At 52.4% G+C, this 19,078-nt stretch overlaps 1 protein-coding gene and 1 long non-coding RNA gene across 4 annotated transcripts in view; one reads left to right on the top strand and one right to left on the bottom strand.

Annotated features, from left to right (window-relative positions):
- The window catches only part of EEFSEC (eukaryotic elongation factor, selenocysteine-tRNA specific), a 246,450-nt gene that overhangs the window by 65,457 nt on the left and 161,915 nt on the right, over nt 1-19,078 (bottom strand). The window lies entirely within an intron of this gene.
- On the top strand, nt 1,153-6,943 carry LOC309863523. Its single transcript, XR_014311099.1, has 3 exons — nt 1,153-1,223; nt 1,428-1,664; nt 6,699-6,943. It is a non-coding gene; the product is annotated as an uncharacterized lncRNA (long non-coding RNA).

The raw sequence follows: 19,078 nt of genomic DNA, 5'->3' as shown, positions 1-19,078 counted from the left end.
CAGGGGTGAGTGAGGGCTCATGTCTTCTAGATGAAGAAAGTACCAGTGTACACATCCAGCTACAGGCCAGAGACTCTTGATGGATCCATGTCTTCTCCAACATCTGTCATGGCCAGATTTCTTAATATCTGCCTATCAGACTTGCTTATTTCCCCCTTTTAAATCCAGGTTCCTGTGACTGTATCTTGGGGCTTAGCGTAAAGGGCGGCTGACAGACGCTGCTTATGGGAGACCCAGTGAAATCCCCAGGCCGTCCAAAGGAATGGCTGCATCTCATTCTGGAAGAGAAATGCCCCCCCATGGCAAAGGAAGCATGGAGCAGAGATTCCGGAGCAGCCAGGGCCTGAGTGACCTCTTGGTGTTTCAGATGCTCCACGGGATCGTAATCCCCCCATCCCTGACTGTCGGCCCCCACCCCCACTAGCAAGTCCATCTCCAAGCAGGCTTCATTAAAAGCATGTTCTTTTCAACGCGGCTTGTGTTCTTAGGACTGAAATAATAAAGAATGCCTTAAGAGGGCACCGTGAAGAGCAGAAAGACAAATAACTGTGCAAATCAAGATTTCAAGGGCCCAGACAGGAAATTGTGAAACAGATAAAGATGGGGACAGGGCGGCGAGGCACGACTGTGGGCTCTGGTGGGGGCATGCAGCCACATCCGCACACGGACTCGCCGACAAGCCCCCATTCTACAAGACAGCCTTCGAGAATGTAAGAGACCATGGAGGATGCCAAAAATATGGAAAAGTAGTCTTGCCAACTCCAGAATGGGGGGGGGGGGGCAAAAACAGGCCTTCCTTTCATTTATGGGCCAACTTTGAGAGAGTCCTTCCATCTACTCAACAGCTCACTCGGATTTACTGATATTCAAGTTGAGTGGCAGAGGGCATTCACTCAACACGTGTTTATCAAGCTTCTCTCATGGACCAGGCATAGGCCCTGCAGTGATACAGGGTGAGCGGAACGGACTCTGGAGTCTACTGCTGGGAGTCAGGGAAAAGGTGTGTGTGGGGCAGCTTATAAAGTCATCAACTGATAAGTGCAGATTACAAAACCACGGCGAGGTCCTATGGGAGAAAGTAACTGAGTGATGCAATCCTTCCTGTGTCATCGGGGAGGGCTCCCCAGAGGAGGTGGCACTAAAGAGGAGACCAGAGGAGTAGAAGAAACCAGCCACCGGGGCTTCAGGCAGAGAGAAGAGCAGAGCAGGTCTGAGGCTCTGAGGTAGGAAAGAACGTGACCTGTGGTGGGGTAGGGGGGTGGGACTGAAAGGCAGTGGGCTGGCTGGAGGGGTGGGGGCCGGGGGCGATGGCATCTGGTTGGAGACATGGGCCCACCACCTTCAGCATGAGGACACTACCCCCCGGTGGTAGTGACGGCCTGGGGTTGAGCAGAGGAATGACACGTGCTCTCATGCGCTTTGACAAGGTCACTTTGGCTACAAGGTGTGGAGAAATAAGAAAGGAAAGAGAGAAAGCAGCAAGGAAGGAACCGTGCAGTACCATGCTGGGGTGTGCTGACAGATCGGATGTGGGGACGACAGAAACACAGGCACATGAGGACGGACTCCCCAGTCCCAGCTGGAGGAACAGCCTTGCGCTGCGGTGAGGAGGGGTGGCTGAGAGATCCGTGCCTGGGAGAGGCCTGCGAGGCAGCTGGCAGCAGGTGAGCACAGAGGTCGGAGCTGCAGGAGAGGTGGAGGCTGGAGGTGGATGTCAGGGGCTGGGAAAGGAAGCCTCACACACCTGCCTCTAGCCTTTCCACCTGAAGGTCTGGTAGGTACCTCCAGCCTCCCACATCTGAGACTCCTCTCCTTCCTTCGGTCTCAGAAACAGCAGCTGTTTGTTTCCAGCTGCTCGTGTGAAAATTTTGGGTCCACCTTGACTCATAAACATACCCAGCCTTCGGGTGCTCTAACAGGCTTCACCTTCCAAACAGGGCCAGTGCCCAAGCCTGGGTCTCTGCAACCCCTGCCCATGCTGGTCCCAGGCCCACCTGGCTTTGATAACTGCCCCTTCCTGGGCAGCCTGTTCCCCACAGAGCAGCTTAAACCTAAGACAGGACTCTGCACTTGCGCCTCCAAGCCCTTTACTGACTTCCCATCTCACTGTGTGTAACTAACGTCCTTGCTAGGACCCCAAGGTCCTACAGTCAGGCCCTGTCATTTCTCTTGACTTTATTCGCTACAGTTCCTCTACAGCCTCTATTCATGTCACTTCAGTCACATGAGCCTTCTTACTTCTTGCTCCTGAAACATGCCAAGTGTGCTCGTACCTCAGGGTCTTCACACATGCCAGTGCCTTTGACTGGGATGCTCCTCCCTCAGATGCCCTATTTCTCTTTTCCTTGTCTCCTTCCTGTCCGCTCAAATGTTTCCTTCTCAAAGCCCATCCTTGACTCTGCGATAAGAGCTCCCCATCCCTGTCTTCTTCTCTTTGTTTCACTTTTCTTCATAGCACTCGTCGCTACATGATGTATCATATATTTGTTTACTGTCTATCCCACACTGGACTCTAACCTCCATGAGGGCGAGGGTGAGGGCTTTGTTTTTATTTTAACTTCTGTGTCTATCTTCAGTGCCCAGCACAGTGCCAGACATATGGACGCCCTTGTCACCTATTCGTGGAATGAATGAGAGCAGCCATGGATGGGTGCAGCACTGTCCCTGCCCTCGAGGGAGTTCCAGTCTGGGTCTGGAATGCATAGCTCCAAAAAGGCGCATGGAGGTACACAGCCATGCTATAGGAGCAGGGCTGGCCCCAAGGCTAGCTAGGGGTTGGGATGTTCCAGATCACCCAGGGGAAGGAGCCTTCCAAGCCTCTCCGAGGGACTCAGGTCACTCTGGTGGGGCAAAGTTAGGACAGCCACGAAGAAGGCAGGTGGGAGAGCAGGGAGGCGTCTCTGTGTGGGACCGCCAGGCCAGCCCATTCCCTGAGCTCAGCTCAGACAGGGGACGGTGGCTGCTGCATCTCTTCCTCTTGCCCTTCCCCGCATTCTGGCACCAAGCACTTCTGGGGAAGGGAGGATGGACCCACGGAGAGAGGGAGGAAGGAATACATCAAGCAAGCAAACAATTTTTAAAACTCAAGTTCATGCTTGCTAAGCAGTTTGGCCCTTTCTGACTAACAAAGAGGCTTTACCATCATCTGGGTCAGTTATTCTTCATGAAAACCCTATGAGGCAGGTCAATATTTTTACATTCAATTTTATGGATGAAGAGACAGAGGTTTTGGATGTCTCCAAGGTCACAGAGCAAAGAAGCTGAGACTTGGGACAATAAATGTGGGGGCTACAAGGCAGGTCTGACATCCTGCAGCCCGGTGCCTGGACCAGCTGAGCAGAAACCGTGCCTGGGCAGCTGGCGCTGGGGGCAGAGCAGCCCTACCCTGTCAGGCTGCTCCAGGTCTGGAGTACCCACGATGGGGACGCCCATGTGGTGAGAACCAGAAGGATGGCTCCAGGGAAGGGACAGAGGGAAGACTCCACTGTGAGAGGACCCTGCTCAGGGTGGAGGGAAGGTAAGGAGAAGCCAGCCTGCCCTGAGACTTGGGAGTGGTGGGGACAGGGGCAGCTCAGTCCCTCCCTCCCCCTGCCCAGGCTGCCACGATTGCCCTGGCCACAGTCAGCAACAGCCTCTTCCTGGCCAAGCCTGGCAGACAGTCTCAGACCTGACTTTTCAACTGCTCTGCTCCCTCCTTGCCACCGACGTGTCTAGGTTTGGGTAGCACGGTGCTTGGCACGGGACAGACACTATGTAACTGTCTGCCGATGGAGTAGATGGGAGGGCAAAGGAACCCTCTGTGTGCTCCCAGGCCTGACACGCTCAGTTACCCCTCCTGGTCTCCTGAGCATCTGAAGCACAGTTACCCAGCATCCTGAGGAGACTCTGTAGGGTGCTATACTCAGAAGGACCTGGTCTCTGTCTTGGGAGTCTACTGAAAACCTCCCAAAGAAATTACTCAAGGTGGGAGGCACAGAGCGTTTATCTCTGCTCTTCATGGCACCCTGCGTGGAAGAGTGGTACCCGGCTAATGCTGGACTTCACAATTTTACCCCATGAGCTGTACAGAAGGTGCACAGAGAGACACCTGACAGTGGTTGGATACCTACACAGGATGCTCTACAGACCCGAGTAGCCTTTTCGGTGGCCAACAACGATCTCATTTTAGAGACAATGTAACTGAGGTAACTAGAGGTTAAGACATTCATCCACAGCATCCAGATCTACCTGCCAGGAAAACCCAAGTTCTTTTACTAGATCTTGCCAGAAAAACCACCACGGAAGTCCAAATGAGTTACAGTCACTGCACTGAGGTTCCCTCACATGCGGGGAGTTCTCTGGCAGCATTCCTGGTGCGGGGTAAGAAATGGAGAGGCCCAACGACATCAGAATACACTGCAGAGGAACAGCAGTGTTTAGGGCCCGCTCGGCGTTCTACGGAATCAACAGATGCTTGACAGGAGTGGACAATAGCCTGTGCTTAGCAGTTTTTCTGATGTGCAGAGATTTTTATAATAATGGTCCTGGCTGTAATGAGATTGGACCTCTATTATCCATTTTCGTTCCACTAATGAGCCTGGAAGCTCCTGGCTGTGCCAAAGGCGAGGGTCGGGGCCTTGCAACTTCATCATTACTTAATAAAATGTAAATCGGAGAGGAAAAGAAACACACAAGGTTTGACACTAATAAGCTTACAGCAGGATCAGTTACTTCAATTCAAAGAGGTTCAGACCGGAGGGGGAAAAATGAAATAAGCTTTTAAAGATCAGTCTAGGTTTGGCTCCATCAGACCTAACCAATTTTGTTTAATAAGGTTTCAATTTGGCTGCTCTTATTTCTCCCTCTTCTTCGAGCTAGGCTGGGGACAGATAAGGCATCCCCCTCATCCCACCCCCGCCTAATGCATTAATTGCATCTTGTACAAAAAGCCAAACTCGGGCCTCTGCACAAGGAGAGGGCAGTATGGGCCCCCGGGGTTTGCCAGCGCCTCCCCTGCTGGGACCAACCCCAGCTGCCCCAGCACCACCTCTGGGACTGTGGGAATACAGCACCACATGCATCCTGGGGATTCCATTCTCACCCACTTGGTTTTTAGAGAAATGGAAACCATCCCAAAAGGTACAGAGAATCAGATGACATCAGAACCACCTGTGTTCCCACCACCTCAGACTGACTGCTAAGATCCTGTCTCTCGGACTTCACGTTGACAGCGAGTTGAAGACCTCTAGTCCCATTTTCCTCCTCGACTCCCTGCACTTACTTTCATCCTTCTATTTTATACACTTTGTCCCATGCGTGTGTTCCTGAATTGTATATTTGTTAGTCTATACTAACTGTCCCAAATTATTACTTCATTCCCACTTGTCTCCTTCCTTCTGTATTATGTTTCTGACATCCAATCTTCCTGGGAAAAAGAGAGACCCCCATCTCTGTATCTATTTAGCATGTATCTATCTAGACAGAGATGCTGCTATCTCTGTACATGTCTTTTTGACTACTGTGCAGTATTTCTTCTAGGAAAGCTCCCACCTTTTACCCATGCCCTCACTGATGGACATGAGTTGCTGTTTTTGCTGCAGGAGATGATGTGGAGTAACCTCCTGTACATGTGGCCCTTTCCACACGTGCAGCATTTTTCTAGCATGGCTATCTGGGTGGAAGGCTGGCGTGGGGGCCACAGTCCAGTGTCACCAGGTCTCACTGACTGCTTTCTGAAGTGGGCAGAACCCACACGGGCAGTGCAGGTTCTCAAGAAGGTTCTCCTTTCCTTGCCAGCACTTGGTACCGCAGGCTTTTCAACTGCTGCCAGGCTGCTGGATTAGGCATGGTGTCCCACTGCTGTCTTTATGTGCATTTCTAGGGCCAGGCTTCCTCAGAGTCTCTGCTGCTTCTAGTTCACCAGAGATAAATTGTGAAAGCCCCTTGTCTGCTGAGACCCTGCCAGGCCCGAGGAGCTTCATGGACATGCTCCTGAGCCCACATGGCTCTTGGAGGAGGGGCGCAGAAGAGACGAGGGGCAGGAGATCTGGGGAGGCCCCTCCTCACCATCCTGGCTCTCCTCCTTGGCTCCCCTGCCCTCTGAGCACTGGTGCCAGGAAATGTAGTCCTGGCAGCACTCGACACACTTCTCCCACCTGGCTGACCAGAGGTGGGATCTGTTCTGCGCAAAAATGCCACTGGGGCCTCAACAAGAGAGACCAGCTATCCCCTGGTGAAAGAGGGGAGGGAGCCAAGGAGAACTTCCTTTCCGAGATCCCTGTTAAGAAAAAAGGAATGCCCTATATGGAAAGGAAAAGAGGATCTTCAGGAGCCTGAGGGCCCACAGAACTAAACCCCCACCCCCCGGCAAAGACCCAATTCTAGGATCAGAGATGGAATGGGGCTTTTTGTTGTGTGCATGTCTGCCTGCTCTGGCTCTTCTCCTGGCCCCGGGGTGCTCAGGTCAAGTTCCCACCCCCAGCAGGGCCCACATGCACCTTCCCCACCTGCATACCTCTCCCACCAAGACCAGCTTAGGTCGCCCGCTCAGGGCCTTGGAGCACCCTATACTGTTCCTCACAGTGGCACTCACAGCACCTTATGGTCATTGCCACCATGTGCCTGTGTGTTCTGTTGTTTTCCACAGGGCCCCCTGCGCCACACAGACAGCTGCCCGTGCATAGGCTGGGTTTATTCTGCTTACCTCTGGTCCCCCACAGGGTGCCTGCCACATGGAGGGCAGCCAGGGAGGAAGGGAACGGATTTGGTTTCCTATCACATGGCCCAGCAAAGGCCCCCGCTCCTCCACAGCAACCTCGCCAACAAACCCCAGTTATGAACCTCCTAAGTTGCTGCAACAATGGAGAACCGTAAAAGTGACAAGGGGCCTGCCAGGAAGCTTTATGCTCCTCCTCCCAGCCACCCTCCACGCATTTGTCATCCCATAAAACTTTAAATTGAATTACACCAATGTTTGAGTCTTCTGTTTTCCATACAACTGGGGCTTTAATTGTTTTTAATGACATCCCTGGGCTTTTTGGGGGGTAAGGAATCCTTGGGAGGCAAGCCAAGGGAGCCAGCTCTGTCTTTAGGGCAGGGCTCAGAAAAGCGTCTGCAGAGAGCTGAGCGTGACCGCACCTGTGTGTGTGGGTCTGCACAGAGAACACAGACAGGCTTGGGTCTAAAAGGGGTGGGTCCCAAGGCTCTCCTTTCCTTCAGCCCTCTGGGAGTACTCCCCCTGCCCCATGACCCCTGCTTCTGGTGAGTACACCAGGCCCTGTGTTCTAGCTCTGAGCTTTGGGCAAGTTTCATGACCTTTCCAAGTCTCAGTTTCTTCATCAGTAAAATGGAGCTAATACATCCTAGGCCACCGGGCTTCTGTGAAAGCTTTAAGGAGATGGCATGCACCCGCTATCTAGTGGAACAGCTGGAGAGTGCCAAGTCCTCAGTGAATGTGATGGCCCCAGCCCCAACTCATGGTCCAAACTTCAGACTCTGGCTTCTTCCCCATCCTTTAAAAGTCCCCATTGCCCATAAGTAGCAAATCCTAGAATAGTCCTGCCCCATATCTACAGTTTCTTCCCATTCCTGGTCCCCATTTCCAACAGTCAACCTTCCCCATGTGTCTGCCAGGTCAGTCCCCGAGTAGAGAGCCTGGGTCCTACAATGCCCTTGCTCAAGCCTGCCCAGGCTCTAGGTATCACGTCCCTCTGGCTGGCATTCAGCCCAGCCCTCCACTCCAGCCTAGCCTCCTTCCGCGTCTATGTGCCAGCTCACCCTGAGCCTCTGCTTCTGCTTACTTAATGCACCTTTCACAGTGGCACTCTTCAGGGTCTGCTGCCAATGCTGCCACCTGCATTCCCGCAACGCACGTACTAGTGGCACCTGCTGGCAGGCAGGCCCTGCGCTTGACAACAGGGACATGCGGGAAGCCACCGTCTTTGCCCTCTAGGATGCCACACTCACTGTGGGAAGCAGGTATATAGAGTACTACTTCGAACACAGTGTGTTGAGTGCCACGAGAGGGGCTCAGGGGGCCTGCAGAGAGGGGGTGACATCTGGGTCGGATTTTGAAGGATGATGCCATGCAAGCGAGATTAGGAGAGAGGGAATGGCATGGGGAAGGGGTTGTGAGGAAAGTACAAGGAGGTGCTGGAGGTGTGGGCAGAATTCTATGGGGTAGGGTTCAAAACAAGATAAAGCTGATTCTGGGGCAGGGCTCTGAGAGGGCAGGGGCCCCTTCTTCCCATCTGTGCAGCTTGTCCTGATGAGGCAGGGCCTGCCAATACAGAAGGGATTCGGGAATAAGCCGTGCAATGGAGTTCCAGGAAAAGCAAGGCTGTGTTTCTCACTTCCGGATGCCTCCCAGGGAAGAAACCCATGCACGTGAGCATGAGACCTCCATGTAGACTGGGCGGTGGGCCAGAGCCCATCCACGGCACATGGCACATGGCACCAGCCAATATGAAATGTCCATTCTCACAAATGTGTGCATTGGCCAGGCTCTGTCTGTAGTGACAGGGGAGGCCAATACTGGGTAGAAACACAAAAAGTGCAAAAACCACACGACATGTTACATTTACAAAATGGCATCATGTACTTTCACGTAAATATCTGTATTGCATAAAGAAGGGTTTAGGATACACTCAGAAGAATTAGCAGTGGTCTCCTCTACACTGGAGGCCAGGATGGGTATGACAGAATGGGCCCTTTCCCCTTAAGCAGAAAGTTTCACTTTTGGGACATGCAGGCATTCATAAACTCGTTATATAATTAAAAATTAATTCTTCAAAAATAAGAGACAGACATTTTAGTCAATTAAATTTAATACAATCAGGTTCTAATCAATTCACTCAACCAAGACTGACAGCGTGCTCTGAGCCAGACTCTGTGAGGGTGCCGGGCCGGGAGGAGCAGTAAGGGGAGGGGGGGCAGGGCGGGAGGGGCGGCAGGAGAATGAGAGACACACTCCTGGGTCTCCCTGCTGAACTCTGTAACCCCAGACTTGAGTTTTGCCTTCCCTAGCAACACCCTGAAGCCACAGCGGCAGGACACAAAGCCAGCAGGCCCCCTAACTAAACCTGGCCCAACCTCCCTTCTCCACATGGGGAGACACACGGGACTCTGGCTGAGGCAGCTGGCCCAGAATGGGAGACTCTCATTTCTCCTAAAACCTGTGGAAATACTCACGCCACCTGCCAGGAGGGGGAGGGCAAAAGAGATGATACAAGATTCTAAGCTCCTACAAACTAAAAGGGAAAAGTGGCACAAAGGGGGATGAGACCGCTCCGAACAACCCCAGCTCTGTGCTACACCCAGACCAAGAGCCAGCTGGTGGGGGTGGGGAGTGGGGTGACCCCAAGCCAGGCCTGAGAGATAGGCACTCTGAAGACAATGAACTGTTTGGTCCTCAACCTGAGCCAACCTACCTTCACTCCACCCAGATGCTCGAAGGGAAGTGCCTGTTCTTCAGGAAGTGACCTGGGGACCAAGACACGCTGCTCATGACCACAACCCTCTTAGCCACCCGAGATCACCCTGGTCCAGACAAATGGCTAAATGAACGGAGGATGAGATGTCATGTAAGTAATCAAATACATGAGGCAATTTTATCAGCACGGAAATATGCTCTCTCTCTAATACTGGATAACTAATCAAGGCATAAAAAATACTTCAAACTGTAAATAGCAGTTGCCTCTGGGTGATAGGCCTCTCGAGAGTTTTGTTTTTCAGTTTCTTCGCACTGCAAAGAGATTTCCAGAGTGACCACATGCTGCTTTGCTTTAGGAGGAAAGGCTTTTCAAAACCTCAGCTGAAGGAAAAAGGAAGGCTCTGTCACACCCAGCTGCAGAGGTGACTTCTCTGTAGGAAGACCATCAGGTTCCTTCCCCAGCCACATGCCCTGGCCTGGACTGCATCAGGAGGCATCCCACAGCCACTCTGTGTGTTCTCACTCAGCCTCACGACCACCCCACCAGCATGGTGGTGTCACCATGGCCATTGGACAGATGAGAACACAGAGTCGGTAACCTGCTGAAGGCTACTCGGTGGCAAATGAGGAAACGAGGATGCAAACCCAGCAAGGCCTGACTGTGAAGGGCAAGCTCAGTGGCCTACATCTCAGGCTACAACCGAGCGCAGAGCACAGAGGCCTGACCCTGGGCAAGTGCTCACGGGATGCCTTGGTGTTGGCAGAGGCTACCGCGTAGGGGCGGCAGTAGTGGCAGTGGAGCCCGGGTCCCCTCGGAGGACAGAAGAAGGCCACCTTCAGATAGAGAGCAGGGAAGGTGGGGAAGGTCTGGGGCTGGGCTTTGCCTATGACAGGGAGAACTGTGTCTGACTGGCCTCTGTCACTTTTGTCACGAAGCCACCTTCTAATGACAAAACAAAATCAAAGTAAGGTCCGTCCAAGGAGGAGAGGCAGACTCATGTTTGGAAATCTTAAAACAGTAATGGGAAGGGTATCCCATACCAAAGATTTTTTTCCTCCCTTCTGTTTTCTGTATACTATTCTGTGCTTTCCAAGTTTGTCTTTATCTTCAGTAGTAGAATGAAAAAAAAAAAAAAAAAGACTTTGAAGGCAAACATCAAATATCCCATTTTTCAACTTAAATACATCACCTAGAATTAATTCCACCAAAAATAATGAAGGTTCTGTTGTGTGCCAGGCCGACCAAGGCTCTGGGCCTACAGCCTTGTACTGCTTATGAGCAAGCAGGGCTGGGAGCTCACCGTCAGGCAGAGCAGGATGGAACGGGCCAGGAGCTGGGTGTCCAAAAATAGAAGAGCAGCTTTCCCCCTCCGGATCCTTCTTTCCTCCTCCTTGGGATCTCTTAGGGAAAGCTTTCAGTTCCACAATGGAGTAAGGAGCTCACTGACCCTAAGAAGCCTGCATTTTCCACTGGACCTGGAGCCTCGAGGATAATCCCTATTCCTTAAGGGGGGCCTCTTGCTGGATGCCAGCAGGCCAAGATGCCCACAGTTCCCTAAAGACAATATGACATGCTTCCGCCTTTCCTAACTGCAGAGAGCAAATGGAGGGCACTGTCTGAAAATTGTCTGCTAGATGCACAGAATCTCTTGGAAGTCCTAAAATTTTATACATTAAGATTTATGGAAATTTTTGTGTTCTGACTGTAAAAGATCCATGTTTCTTTTAACCAACTGAACCACCCAGGCACCTGATCCTTGTTTGTTTTAAATATAAAAATAAAGTTTGGAATTAACTGCCCTTATGGAAACACACTCGCTGGCCGTGGCACACAGTGGCCATTTGTCCCAGCACCCTGGCCCCGGAGCAAACAAGGCACAAAGGAGGGAGGCACTCAAATGAAGGGATGCAAGCGCTTGAGGGCCTCGGGAAAGGCTCAAAGGGGCCGCGAGAGGCTCAGGCACTCACTGGCTGACTGCCAGCCCCAGAGCACATGGAGCTGCGGTGGGAGCCCCCTGCCCTTGAGCACCGGTGAGCACCTGCACGCTGCCGAGGGAGGTGCCGGCATCTGGAGATACACACCTGCCATCCAAGCAGGAAGGAACGTGACCATCCCAACCCTGGGCAACCCTACTGAGGGGTGGGCTGGCATCCCACCTGGCAACCATCCAAGGGATTTTTGAGGGGAATGCCTGTCTCCCGGCATTTGTCCCAGGGACCAGCCTTGGAAGGTAGTACTATGTGACTCCCAGTGCGGCAGGAAGCACTCCAGCTTTGCAGGGAACCATGCTGGTCAGATCTGCCACTTCCCAGCTAGGGGAGAGCCTGGCCCATTAACCGCTGGGCCCCAGCTTCCTTGTTTGTGAAGTGAAGATGACAGTGCTTGCAAGGCTCCAGCAAGAACTCAAAACGACGTGAGTGAAGTCCAAGCACAGTCCCTATCACTCAGGAAAGAGCTGTTACGATTCAAAGAGGGAAATTAAAAGACCCGGCATGGGGGGAGTTAGTGTGGGGGGAGCTGCAGAAAATGGCATCTGGAAGGGTCGATTGCTCCAGCACTTCAGGTAACAAAGGTTAAATGCTCTTATACTCAGGCCAGGCACTATAATCACCAAGTCACCAGCAGACGTTGCACAAAGAACTGCAGCCAGAGCCAGAAAGCCAATGGTCTCAGCCGAGGCACATGGAAGGCCCTCAGTGCTGCTGCACCTGGCCCTCAAGACGTCATCCTGGGGAGGAGCTCCCCAAGAAGCAAGAAGTACCCCCCAAGGGACTCAAAGCAGGCGTGGTAGCTGGCAGCAGTTTCAGTTTCCATATACCAGGGATCACTCCAAAGGCCAAGCTAGGGGCTGACAAGTGTTTTCCTGGGTATCTGGAGAGATTTATCTCACACGAACTACTCCTAAGTGCAGACTCCAACATATATATACCTTTTATGTGGAGCTGAGAGAAGCTCTTCTCCAAACGCTATTATGAATTTATAAGTGCTCGCCCAGAAAGCAGGTTGTGGGGATAACGACATTAATCATTATCTGACAAGTTTAGGAGCTGTGTTAAGGTTAACGAAAATCAGTTTAAACGTGTAAGTGAGAACTATGGAAAAATGTCAGGGAATAAGCTGTCCCAGGGTGGAATGGAAAAGCGGCACCCTCCCAGCCTGGAGAGTCAGAGCTCCCACAAGGTGACAGGTGTAGGCCGGCAAAGACGGACAAGAAGAACTGCACAGGCGGAGGGGGCGTGCAGGGCAGAAAGGGAATCCAAATCACTCTTGCTCTGCCAGCTCCAGACCTGAGCTCCCCACCACCCCCACGCCTCCCGAGCTCGGCGCCTGGGTCGCGGCTCCAAACCACCCACCTTAAGAGCTGGGGTGAGGCAATGCACTGCGACCAACTCGGCTCTGTCAGAGCGAGGGCCACACGGAGACAGCCCGCATGAAATGATGAGTGTGGCATCTTAAGGGGCAGACATTGCTCAGTAAAGCTCAGTCTCTCACACTACTACTACTAGACTATTTCATCCTTGGTAAGTGAGGATGAGCCCCCCCAACTTCACTGACATGACCAAGAAATCAAAGAGAAGATTTGAAAGAGCCACATGAACGCAGCTGTTTGCTCACCTCCCTCGAGGCCCGTGCACCACGACTCACATACTTTTCTGTAAAAGGCCAGACAGTAAATATTTCAGGCTCTGCCTGCCCTGATCACCTCTGCTGCAAACCACTCAAGTCTGCCATTCTGGGACAAAAGCAGCCATCAGCAAAAAACTTTACTTATAAAAACAGGTGGCAGGCTGTGGTCCGCTGGGCCTGCTTGGTGCTGAGGCCCAGGTATTGTGACCCACGCCCCTGAGCATGGAGACCCAGCCCTGTGCCTACAGCAGCCAGACCCCTGCCACTAGGCGCCAGAGGGATGGTCCGAAGTCCAGGTGCGAGTGGCAGAGCAGGCCCACAGGATGGGCATGGACTCGGCAGGCACTTTCTGAGCACCCACTCGCCTCTAGGCACACAGGACAGAACGGGACACAGTCCCTGCGGTAGAGGGTAACAGCCCGGTGTGGGGAGACGGCCATACCAACAACACACGGCACGAGACTTGGCTTCAGTCTCCTCATCTGCAACCCGGACACAAGAATAATACCATGTCTTATAGCAGCAAGAGAAAAATGGGAAGCCCCTGGTTGGGTGCTGGAGTGATTATTATTCTCACCCGTCTCCTAGGAAGCAGGAGGAGAGGGCAATCCACTTGAGATGACTTTCAGAAGCTTAAGGGCATAAGCTTTGTGCAAAGTCTGTTTGGGGTAGAACGGGTAACACACAGGCCAATGTGAGTCATGTTCTATCGCAAATAAAAATCGGCCCATGAATATACATAATCCCCAAGGTAATTCTCCCAATCTCACAACGGTAATGGAGCCACCCTCGCTCACTGAGGCATGAATATTTACCGTCCTCTGGCTTTACTGCTCTCGATCTGGGTTCAATTTTGCAAATTAAAATGAGGGCTGTGTGGATAGAGAGATTACAGGAGAGCCTTCCGAAGCCTGCTGTCCCCGGTGAGGGAGCCGGGCAGGGTAAGCAGGCTCCTGCCCGCTGGCCTGATGCTTCTGCCTTGAGGGTCAGGAGCCACAGAAAATGGGCTGAGGGGTGGCGGGGTGGGGGGGCTGCCCTGTGTAGGAAAATACACAGAGCGGGAACAGGAACAGCACTTAGAACGGAAACACATTCCAGGTGGGAAGGTGGGAAAATACCCCAGGCTTTTCTTTTTGATGGCTGAAGAGAGTTTCCGAGTAGGCTTGAGAGCGGTAACTTCATAACCAGACAGACATGGCTTCAAGCCCATGTCACGAAGTTGAACCTGGGGCGTGTCATTTGGCCTCTCTGGCCTCAGCATCTCTACAAAGGCGTTCAATGCTGCCTTCCTCTCAAGGCCGCTGTGAGAATCCGGATGTACCTGCCAGGTGCCTGGCCCAGAGGCCACAAACGGACAGCCCATGCATGTGGTACCTGTCAGAACACGCGCTGTACAGGAGGACAGCACACGGGAGATGGCCCACAACCTCATGGGCGAGGACTGGAACGGCTCAGCAGGGGCGGGGATGCTGGCCAAGGAGATGATGTTGACTTGCAGAATGGCGGCCGCTCTCCCCTAGGGTGGTCCTGGCACAGGGGCCGACCCATAGACTGGCTGCGGTCCAGCCAGGCTAAGTAAATGCCTGCAGTGAGGCCAGTGAAGAAGGGTCCAACACCGCCCACCAGGCCTTGCTGGTAGAGGGGGCGAGAATAGTGTCCTGTGCCTTTTGCTGTCCTGGGTGAGGTGGGGCAGTAGGGGTGGATGGGGAAGAAATCAAGTGGCAGGGTAGGGATGGGGGTGTTGTGACATGGAGCTCAGGGAATCTGCTGGCCTCCTACAGACACAGGACACCTGCCTGTCTGCCACAAAACCTGGTTCCCTGGAAACCAAAAGCCAGAGATAGAGAGAGTCACTTAATCTGACTCAGCTTATCTCAGGGCTCTGAAAACCCAACTGGAACAAAATCTGTGTGAAATTCAGTCCAGAAAACCTTTGCAAAGGATAGCACTACCACTTCTTGAGAACCTATAGTGTTTCGGGTATCTAATGAGGCCCTTCCCAAGCATGCCCTTGACTCGCAACAGTCCGTGGGGGAGGGATTACCAGGCAGCTTTTAGGACCAAGAAGCCAAGGGCTCACAGACTCTCACAGGTAGTCAGACCACCAGAAAGTGCCGGCGCCAGGCTGGGCACACCAGGCCACACAGCCCCGTTTGAGGAGGAGGCTGCTGTAGGCCTTACACTATGCCAGGTCTAAGGACACGAGGACGAACAGGACAGAACCCTCCAGCCGCCTGAACTTCCCTCCACCTGACAACCTGCTGCTGTGCACCGTGGTGGGGGCTGTCCCAGGGTGGCAAGGAAGGAGCCATGGCTACCATTTGGTAGGGAACCTGGAGCGGAAATGCAGGGAGGAAGTGACATTTGTGCGGGGCCCTGAGGATGAAGAGGGCAGCACACACACTGATCAGGAGGCAGGGAGAGAGCATTTGAGGAAGAGCGGCTGCCGCTGAGGCTGCGGCAGGCAGGGCAATGCCCCACAGCTCACACCAAGTTGCTGAAACTTTCGGCTGGTGGCAGGAGGCGGCCACGAGATGCTGTCATGCAGAGGTGGGATGTAATGGAGTACAAAAGTCAGAAAGGCCCCCGAGGTAGCACACGTGGAGAAAGGGCTGGAGGGGAAAATAGCAAGGGCAAGTGGAGCAGACGGAGGAACTGTGACGGGCAGACAAGGCCGGCTCCAAGGGTGGGGCCTTTGTCCTGTTCACCAGTTATATCCAGAGTGCCTGCCATGCGTCTGGCACACAACAGATGTCAAGTCAATGTCTGCTGAGTGAACGAAAGAACAGAATGAGAGTCTGAAGTCACCCAGAGAGCACGGGCCATAGGCCTGGGCCGGGGGAGCACACCTAGCAGAGTGTGTGTGAGAGTGAGCAAGGTGCACTGCCTCCTTGGGGCTGGCGATGGTCACTGTGGCCGGCCTCGTCCCCGACGCCAGTGGCGCGCGCCGACGACAGGGCTCTCGCTGTGCTAGCGAGGCCTGGGACCAAAGGGTTACTTGCCGCACTCAGAAAACCCTAACCCCCAGCCTGACTAAACGTCTTCTATTTTTCTTTCTGCTTTCTTTAAGACCCCAGATGTGTTCTTGCACATCAAAAGAGAGCAACTTATAAAGTTAAACTAAATCAAGGGCTTTTGTTCTGAGGCATCGTTGCTGAACTAATTATTCCTGTATGTTGTTTAATGAAATAGTGGTGCCATATATTAAACCAGTTAACAGGATGAGCACATGAGTTACAAGGAAGGTCGGGGCTGGGATTATAAATTTAACTTTTTCTTAAGAAGAGATGAAACAAACCACTCAACTCCCCGCTGTCGTATGTCACGGGAGGGGAAAATGATGGCACCGAGCAGCGCTGAGGGAGGGCCGTGCCCTGGTTCACGGATGCTGGCGGCACCGAGCCGGGCGCTGGCGGAGGGCCCCAGCCTTCTGGCTCCCAGCCCCGGCTCCTCGGCACCCAGTCCCTGGACACACACAGTGCTCACTCATCCCTGCCCCGTGCCCCCTAGGTCCCACACCCTTGAGGCCTACATATGGCAGTGTGCCTGAAGGTCGACGGGCCAAGCCAACAGCCACCCCGACAGTCAGAGATAGCTCTAACAACACTGCTCACATGGAGGGGCTGTGCAGGATTCCCCAGGGCTGGAAACACCCGAACAGTTTGCAAGTCAATTGTGCAGGATAGCACAAGAGCAATGGCACCTCCTTTTTGTGGATCACAAAGCAGTGCATGAAGACAGAAGCCACAGGTGAAGATGCCACTGCATGTTAGGTGAACATAACAGTGCGTGTAAGAGAAGCCCATTTTGGCCTTTTATTCCTAAATATGTGTATGAGCATGCGTATTTGTGTGTGTACACGTGTGTATGCTATATGCAGATAAAAAAGGGTAGGGGAGCATGCTGTTGACATTGATTTTTTCTGGGGAAGAGAATTTTAGGAAACTTTAACTTTCAACAGGAGGTGATGTGTATTAACTCTGCACAAGTATGCATTTCTATTATAATTGAATAAAGCAACAAATAAACATCATTCTTCAAAAAATAAAACCACACACACACAGCAATACCTCTGTGCCAGAGACTAGAGTTAAGAGGGTGACTGAGAAGGGCTTTCCTTTCCCAGCAAGGCAAGAAGCAGTATGATAAAAGATGTACTTCATGGATTACTTGCATAAGGAAAATTAATTTAGAACAATTTAAGAAAGAAAACATTTAACATAAACATAGCATGATGCAACCAATAAAAACAGCAATGAACCAAGAGCTTTGAAAAATATGAGACATATTTGTGAAACAGTGGTGTTAAAATGCATCAGAAGCAGTGACATGATCATAAGTAAAAATTAAATACTGTGATCTCCGCTATGCAAATATAGAGCATATAATCATAGGAAAGTGAATTAAAGGAAATTTAAAATTACAGTCAACTTTTTCCCCTTATTCTTCTCTGCATTCTCCCCATAGGCATGCATTGCTTTTATAATCAGAAAAAAAGAGGTCATCAACTAAGAAGAAGAAAAGATGCTGAAAAGTATGTCTGAGCCAGGGCCCACAGTTCCAGCTGCCCTGGCAGTAGAGGTGGCCCTAGAGGCACAGGTAAGTGTATGGGCTCCTAGAAATGGATCCTCGCCTTTCAGAGCACTAACACTATGCGGGGACCTTGGGCCAAGGAGGACTTCTGCCAAATGATTGATTGGCTACAACACATGGTACCATTGGCAGACTGACTCTCCTCCTCCTTCAGAGCCCATGTCCTGCCTTCTGGAAGCATGAAGCAGAGGCTGCAGCAGCCAGAGCTTGGCCCTCAGCCCCGGCTCCATGTCCTACAACTTGCCAGCCACAGGACCCTGAGCAAGGGACCCTGTTTCCCGAATGTAAACTATAAGAAGGTCCCATAGCCCCATGACAACGGACAAATTTAACTGCCATCCTCAACTAGAAGATCCTGGCATGTGGATAAAGCTACGCACTTGTTTTTTCTGTAGATAGTAAGAGTGATGTGCATGAAGCACGTACCACGCACTGGGCCTTGGTCTAAGGGGGTACCCTACAGGCAGTAATGCATTACAACCTGCACCAGTGAGGTAGGTACTGTTATTTTCGATGTTTTACAGCTGAGAACGGTGACTGCCAATACGCATCCTATTCCGTCACAAAGCTAGGGAGGGACTGCCTTTTATCCAGAATCTATGATATGCCAGGTGCTTAATGTGGGCATTCTCACAGCAATGCTGTGATGAAGAAGTGATGTCTGGGCGGGGCACAAGGCCTATGGGCGCTCTGTGACTGGACCATGCCTACGCAGCCAAGAAATGGTAAACCCGAGATTTCAACCAAGAGCTGCGAATCCAAAGCCGATGGCTCGCCCCAAGTAAGCCGTCTGCCCGGGGAACTACCTCTTTGTAGAGGGGCTTAGAAGTCTTACAATATACGGCAGAGCAAGAAAATTGTCTTCTGAGTCTTCATTTATAAAATGATACAGCTTAATGGTGAGGAGAAAGGGAGAGGGAAGAAAGATTCAAGAGGGCCCTTCTCACGGGCCTGTCCTGCAACCAGGAGGTGCTAGGAGATGAAGCCTCGCCCACCAGCAGCCCTGCCTGTCGTCTGCACCAGGTCAGGACTTGAGGTGAGGTGGCGGCCTGCCGCAAGGATGGTGGCCCACCCATCTCTCAACTGTTCCTCATTAGCTGGAGCATTCCACTTTCCAACAACCAAGGATGCCTCTGTCCTTAGAGGGCGAGGGCGGACCCTCTTCCGAACACCAGTATTTCTCCTGGTAGGTGCTCACGCCAAACAAAAGCTTCCCTATTCCAGCGCAGTCTGGTGACACGGAGGCAGCAGGATCTCTCTACCCCACCCTCTACACATGGGAATGGCCAGCAGATGGACAGACCAAAGGGCCTGGCCCGGGAAGGGGCTCTGGGCCTGGAGAGCAGGCACAGCAGATGTGAAACTCAGGCCCAGGGCCAGTTCCTCGTGCTGTAGGGCCTCCATCTCAGGGGAGAAGGCCTGTGATGGCACCTCCTTCACGGGGTTGT

Source organism: Mustela nivalis (assembly GCF_964662115.1).
Source record: "Mustela nivalis genome assembly, chromosome: 1".
NCBI classification, from domain to species: Eukaryota; Metazoa; Chordata; class Mammalia; order Carnivora; family Mustelidae; genus Mustela; species Mustela nivalis.
Note: the sequence above shows the minus strand (reverse complement) of the source record. Positions and strands in the feature narration are given on the sequence as shown.